Raw genomic sequence first — 6323 nt, 5'->3', positions numbered from 1 at the left:
AATACTTTAATCAGCATGATCACAACACTTAGGGAAGGCAGGGATTTGAGGCCACCTTACTACCTGCACAACTCCTCAGGACCGGGCCCATGGCCTTGCATACTGACTTAGACAATGTGAAAGCCCTGTAAGTGATGATATTGTTAATAAGGAACAATAACAAAGATGAAAAAATTGTAATCCCCTAGAGATACCTTGTGTAAAAATATTCTAAATAATGACAACAATAGAGATGACACAAAGACAATACCACGGAACAATAAATTAGTAAATTGGAAGATCACACTAAGAAATTCTTCCAGAAGGCAGCAGGGCAAACACAAAGGGATTCAAACTATGTAAGAAAAGCTAAAGATATAAACGATAGAAGGAGGAGCAATGTTATCTTAATAATGGGAGGACCAGAAGGACAAAACTGTATACAAAGTAAAATAGGAGAACAAATATTTTAAGAAATAATGGGTAGAGAAATCTGGTGAAAATCACCTTATCTAAGTGGCCAAGGTCAACATTAATAAAAGAACAACATCACATGCACATTCTCAGATCTAACTGAAAGATATGATATTTGAATTGTATTTTTAAACATTCTATAACAGCAGATAGCTTTTTTTTTTTAGCAGTAATAGTTTTATACATAGTAAATAGTTCTAATAGTTTTCTAAGTTTTTCTACAGGGTGAGATTTTGCTAATGCTGGGAAAATCCTCAGAGCAGGGTTGACAGGTTCAGCAAAACACAGGATGCTCTGCTAAATTTCAGATAAACAGCAAATAGAGTCTCACATAAGCAATGGATAATTTTAGCCTAAGTAGGTCCCAAATATTACATGGCTGCACATTACTTCATTGGGAACTTTCGTTTCTAATATTCTATGAAAACATCCCCTTAGCAACAAGTCATTAATATAGCAGATACTTTTTTTCTAAATGCTATTTGAAGCCATTCAGGTTTTTAGCTTTTCATGTTCTACAAATATAATCTCTGTTTGAATACTGCATTCCATTTGGTTTGCTCTCAAATGAGCAATTTAAAATGTCACAGAGAATCCCAGGGCTAGGTGTTGCGGGAAGATGATGAGATAGCTTTGCAGCCCTATAGCACCTGGGGTTTGACTCTGAGTGAGACAAAGATAATCACAAATACCCACTGTGTTCCTGACCTTCCTGAGACCAGGACTTGAATAGCCCCCTATTGTTTATATTGCCCTACTTCAAAGATCTCTGCCGCTTACCTTGTGGTAGGTACTGACAAATGGTCTCCAACTGTGATTTTGTTGTTATTGTTATTGTTATTTCACCTCCTGATTCTACACAGTAATGGAAAGATTTCCTGGTCATTTTTGATAAAATAAAATTTACTTTAATTTATTTTCAGGTGTAACTTGCAACCCTTCTTTTTAATATAAGTGTGACAGAAAAAAAAAACTAGAGTAGATCTTTTTTTCTATAATTGAATGTGTATCCCATTCTGCAAAATAAAAGCAAATTTCAGAAACTAACATTGAGACCAACAAATTTGTGAGCACTCGGCCCACCTCTAGAACCTGCTTGTGTCAATGATAGAACAAGCTCAGGACTAAAAACTGGGTCCATCTCTGAGGAGCAAGAATGCATGCTCATGTTCTACCCAGGGCTGGCTGTGGCTGCACCAAAAAGAAAATCTGATCTGGGGTCCCAGTCACTATGATCAGCCACCACCAGTGCCAGGGCCACCTCTCTCCAACACCAAGAAAATGCAAACTGCAGAAGCTGCACCGCACCTCTTGGTAGAATAAGAATAGTGCATTGTCTGGAGTCCAAGGCTCTAGTCCTTGCCCATACCTGGCAGTGGATCATAACTAACTCAATTATCAGAGTTGTCTTTCATCAGAACCTTCCCATGGGAATGACTACATGATGCATTTCACGTAGAGGGAAACAGATTCAGTCAGATGTGAAAAAAAAAAGAGAGAGAGAGAGAATTAACTGCAGACTGATGTGCATAAAATTTGACTAAACAATTCTATCCAAATTGGTAATAACAATATCTACTGGAAAAAATTTTAAAGAATTGAAATACACAACCATATGGAAGTCAAGAAAGAGACTAAGTATTCTTCCATGGATGAATGTAAAGGAAATGTGTTATATATACACCATGGCTCAGCCTGGATAAAAAGGAAATTCCATCATTTGTGACAACGTGAGTGAACGTGGAGGACATTATGCCAATTAAATTAAGTGAGACAGAACAAAAACTACTGCATGACCTCAATTATTTGTGGAATGTAAGAAAGTCAAACTCACAGAAGCAGAGAGCAGGAGGAGGTGCTGGGGCAGACAGTGGGGGAATGGGAAGATGCCAGTCAAAGGACACAAACATACGGTTACACAGGATGGGTATGTTCAGTCATTAAACAAGCCTTAACAAATTTGAAAGGCTACAAATGAGGTGATATATATACCAAGCTCCCGAGCAATTAAAATTAAAAATATTTTTATGAATAAAATTTAGCATGTTCTCGGACCACCATTTAAATGTTACTAAGAATCAAAATCCAAGCAAAGACCAGGAAAATACTTATTATCTACAAATTGAGAAATAGTTACAGTATGTAAGTGTATCTAAAATAACCAGAGTGAAAAGGGAATGTGACATTGGGAAATTGAAGGTAGTTCTAATTACACAATAATGAAAATATTACCTATCAAAATACACAGTAAACCTGCTGAAGCTGTACTTAGAAATAAATATAAACTTACATGTAGCCAGTGAATTCTAGAGCAGTCTGAACTACATAGTGAGACCCTGTCTCAAAAAACAAACAAAAAAACTTTCATGTAGTTTAAAAGAGAAGTAAAATGTAAGATACAGTATATCTACTTCAATACACTGGAAAAAGAATAGCAAAAATAAATCAAAAGAAATAGAAGGAAAGAAAAAGCAAAAATCCATGAAAATTTTAACGAAAATAATAGTGTCAGAAAGATCAAAACTTGGTTCTTTATGGTGACTAATGAAAGTAACAAATGAAGGGGGGAAGTCACTAATAATGAATTTAAGGAATAAAAAAGAGGGTTCTAAAGATGCTTTGAAAGAAAGAAAACAAAGATGTCACATGAACGATTTGATGGCGATATGTTTTTCAAAAAATCAATATTTCTAGAAAAACATCTTTTATCAAAATTGATTCACTAAGAAATAAAAATATTGGCCTGGGAATGTAGCTCTCTGGTAACGTGCCTACCTAGCATGCCTGAGACCCTAGGTCCAATCCCCAGCACCATTAATTATATCATAATGCATAAAATAAACAGAATAATCTGAAGTCAGTCACCCCTTTAGGAAAAACAGAGCCCAGGGGTGGCTGGTGCCAAGTGTGAGCTCCAACAACTTGTTCTGGAAGAATGTTTTTGCTATACAAGCTCTTTCAGAGACTGCTGATGGGGTGAGGGACACTCCCCAACTCCTTCAATAATTCTAGGATACTAGTATAACCTCAGTATAAAACTCAATAAAGTTAAGAAAGGAAAGTTAGACTCCATTTGCTTGCATTTATGTATGTATGTATGTATGTATGTATGTATTTATTTATGCTGGGGATCAAACTCAGGATCTTGAGCTTGTGAGGCCAATGCAGTGCTGTTGAACTAAATGAGCTAGATCCCCAGCCCTCCTGATGCATTCTTGAACATAGATACAAATATCCTGAAAAAATCTTAACAGACTGAGCCCATTAGTGTTCTTAAAATATATAAATATATAAAACTCAAATTGGGTTTATCCCAGGAATTGAAGGTTTGATTTAACATTACAAAATTAAGTCATGTAGGCTGAGCGTGGTGGTGCACACCTGTAATCCCAGCAGCAGGAGGCTGAGGCAGGAGGATCGCTGTGAGCTCAAGACCAGCCTGGGCTACATATTGAGTTCCAGGTCAGTCTCAACTACATAGTGAGTGTTAGGGACCTGCTGCTGCCATCACAGGCTGCATTTTCCTGGTGCTTCTTGGCTCTTAAAGACCTCATGCTCTTATCTTTAATTTCCCCTCCCCCCAAGGCCATAGTGGTCTGGAGAAGTTAAACCTGTTTCTCCAGGACCAAACCCATAAAGGGCAACCTGGCCTGTGATAGGTTAAAGGTAGCCCACTCCTCATAAATAAGCAATAGCCCAGCCCCAAAATGATAAAAGGATCTTCCTTTCTTTGTTCTCTCTCTTTATTTTCTCTCTGCTCTCTCTCTTCTTCCCTTTTTCCCTCTCTGCTCCCTCTCCCTGAATAACGTCTCCAGTCTGACCTCTCGGTGCGTGAGTGGCCTAGTTGTTGAGCATCACTATATACCCTGTCTCAAAAAACAAACAAACAAAAAATTAAGTCATGTAAACACTAACAAATTAAAGAAGAAAAATATATTAATATAGAAAAACTGTTTTGCCAGAAATTTAATCTCTATCCATGCTTAAAATCCACAACAAATTATGAAAGGAGAAAATAATCTAATAAGGGGCACCTACCCCAAAACTTGCACTAAGCATCATTCTTAGTGTTAAAGCATTGTCATTTAGTCTTTGGGATCAGCAAAGAACAAGGCTGTTTATTTATGTAATCAAATGTATACCGGAAATTCCCCTCCTTCCCCCCTCCACATCCTTCTCCTCCACCTCCTGCTCCTCTTCCTGCTCTCTCTCCTCCTCTTCCTCCTCCTCCTCCTCTTTTTGGAAGAATAATACTTTTCAACCTTAGCTTTTAGTTCTTTTTGCATTCTAGCCCACTCATTGGTTAAATTTTCTTTTTACTTCTTCCTATGAAAAGTATTTAAAATTAACTTCCTTAGTCCAAAGAAAACTTGCCTAGAATGCTCTAAGGCCCTGGATTTACCCCCCAACACCATGAAAAAGAAGTAAATAAAATAAAATTAACTTCCTCAAAGTAAGACCTATATGTCAATCTATTTTAAAGCATAACATATGCCCTTAGAAATATTGTTTAAACTGAGAAAAAAGTCTGCTTCTGAAATATTGCAAATCTAACTTAATATTTACTATTATATAAATTATGATTTATGATTGTATGTATTTGTTTATCTGGTCTATTTTTCCAGTACTTCTGAATAACTACCTAAAAACCATTTAGCAGCTACAATTCAACAGGTTCTATGTGGAAAAAAAAAACTGCAAACTTTGCTTCAAAATTCATGCAGTATATAACAAATCTGAATATTTATATTTCTTGAGGTTTTATTATTATACAGTATAACTGTCAGGTAATTTAAAATCTTTCATTTTCCTTTGCCTCCCCAGGGAAAAGATACACATACACATGCTCGGATCAAGCTCCTACTTCATTATAAAATGAGATCTAAGTAAATAGAAACTAATTCTGCCTTGTGTGATAAGAGACTCTTTCATCACAATCGGACAGTAAAGCAATTTGCCAAAGATACATATTTAAGTGCTAAATTCTAACAATATATGTATCTCTTAGGCACTAAGTGCTTTATTCTATTTCGTACAGCTCAGGAAAATGTAGATAAAACCTCCACTACCTACTATTGTAATAAAATAAATACAGCTTCATTTTCTCAATTCTGTCTTCATTTTCTCTGGTAACTGAACTCTATGCTTGGCAAACAGACACCACTGAAAATATATCCAACTGTATTCATCCACCTTTTAATTTCAAGGTGAAATTTCAGATTTTAAAAGTGTAGTTCCCTCAGATGATTACCAGGATGGGATTAATGATATCTTGCATTTATGATTATTATGCACCTTTTTATAGATTCATTTTTATGTTGAACTACCTGTTTTATATGCATTGATGAGCATAATTGTAATTAGTTGTCTAGTTTGGTAAATGAGTATCTGAGATAATTTGTGAGTGCATCCAATTTTTGGTTTAGACTTGACATTTTGATACTGACTTGAGTATTTTACATCTTACCGGATGCATTTGATAATTCACATTTACAATGAAGAATGTAGCTACAGATATTTATAAACATACAGGTATGCCTTGAGTTAACTCATTCAATATTTATTTTCTTCAAAGTATAATGAGTTTCTGCTGCTCAAAAAGGACTCCCTAGCCTGAAAGAAATTCCTAAAAATACTTTTTTTTTTCAAGTTGAATGTATTAAAGTTATAAATTAGAAACCTAATTTCTTTTAAAATGTTGTTCCATTTATGTATCTTGCTGCTTTATTTATAAACCTAAGACATTTTGCATTGAAAAGAATAGCCACTTTCATTTGTCCCTTTAATAGTGAGCTCTTACCCGACCAAAGCAACATTTAACAATTAATCAAATTTTTTCCTTTTTTTTTTTTTTTTTTTTTTTTTTTCTT

This window comes from Fukomys damarensis, unplaced genomic scaffold, assembly GCF_012274545.1.
Source record: "Fukomys damarensis isolate Sample0158 unplaced genomic scaffold, DMR_v1.0_HiC HiC_scaffold_16, whole genome shotgun sequence".
Taxonomy (NCBI): Eukaryota; Metazoa; Chordata; class Mammalia; order Rodentia; family Bathyergidae; genus Fukomys; species Fukomys damarensis.
Note: the sequence above shows the minus strand (reverse complement) of the source record.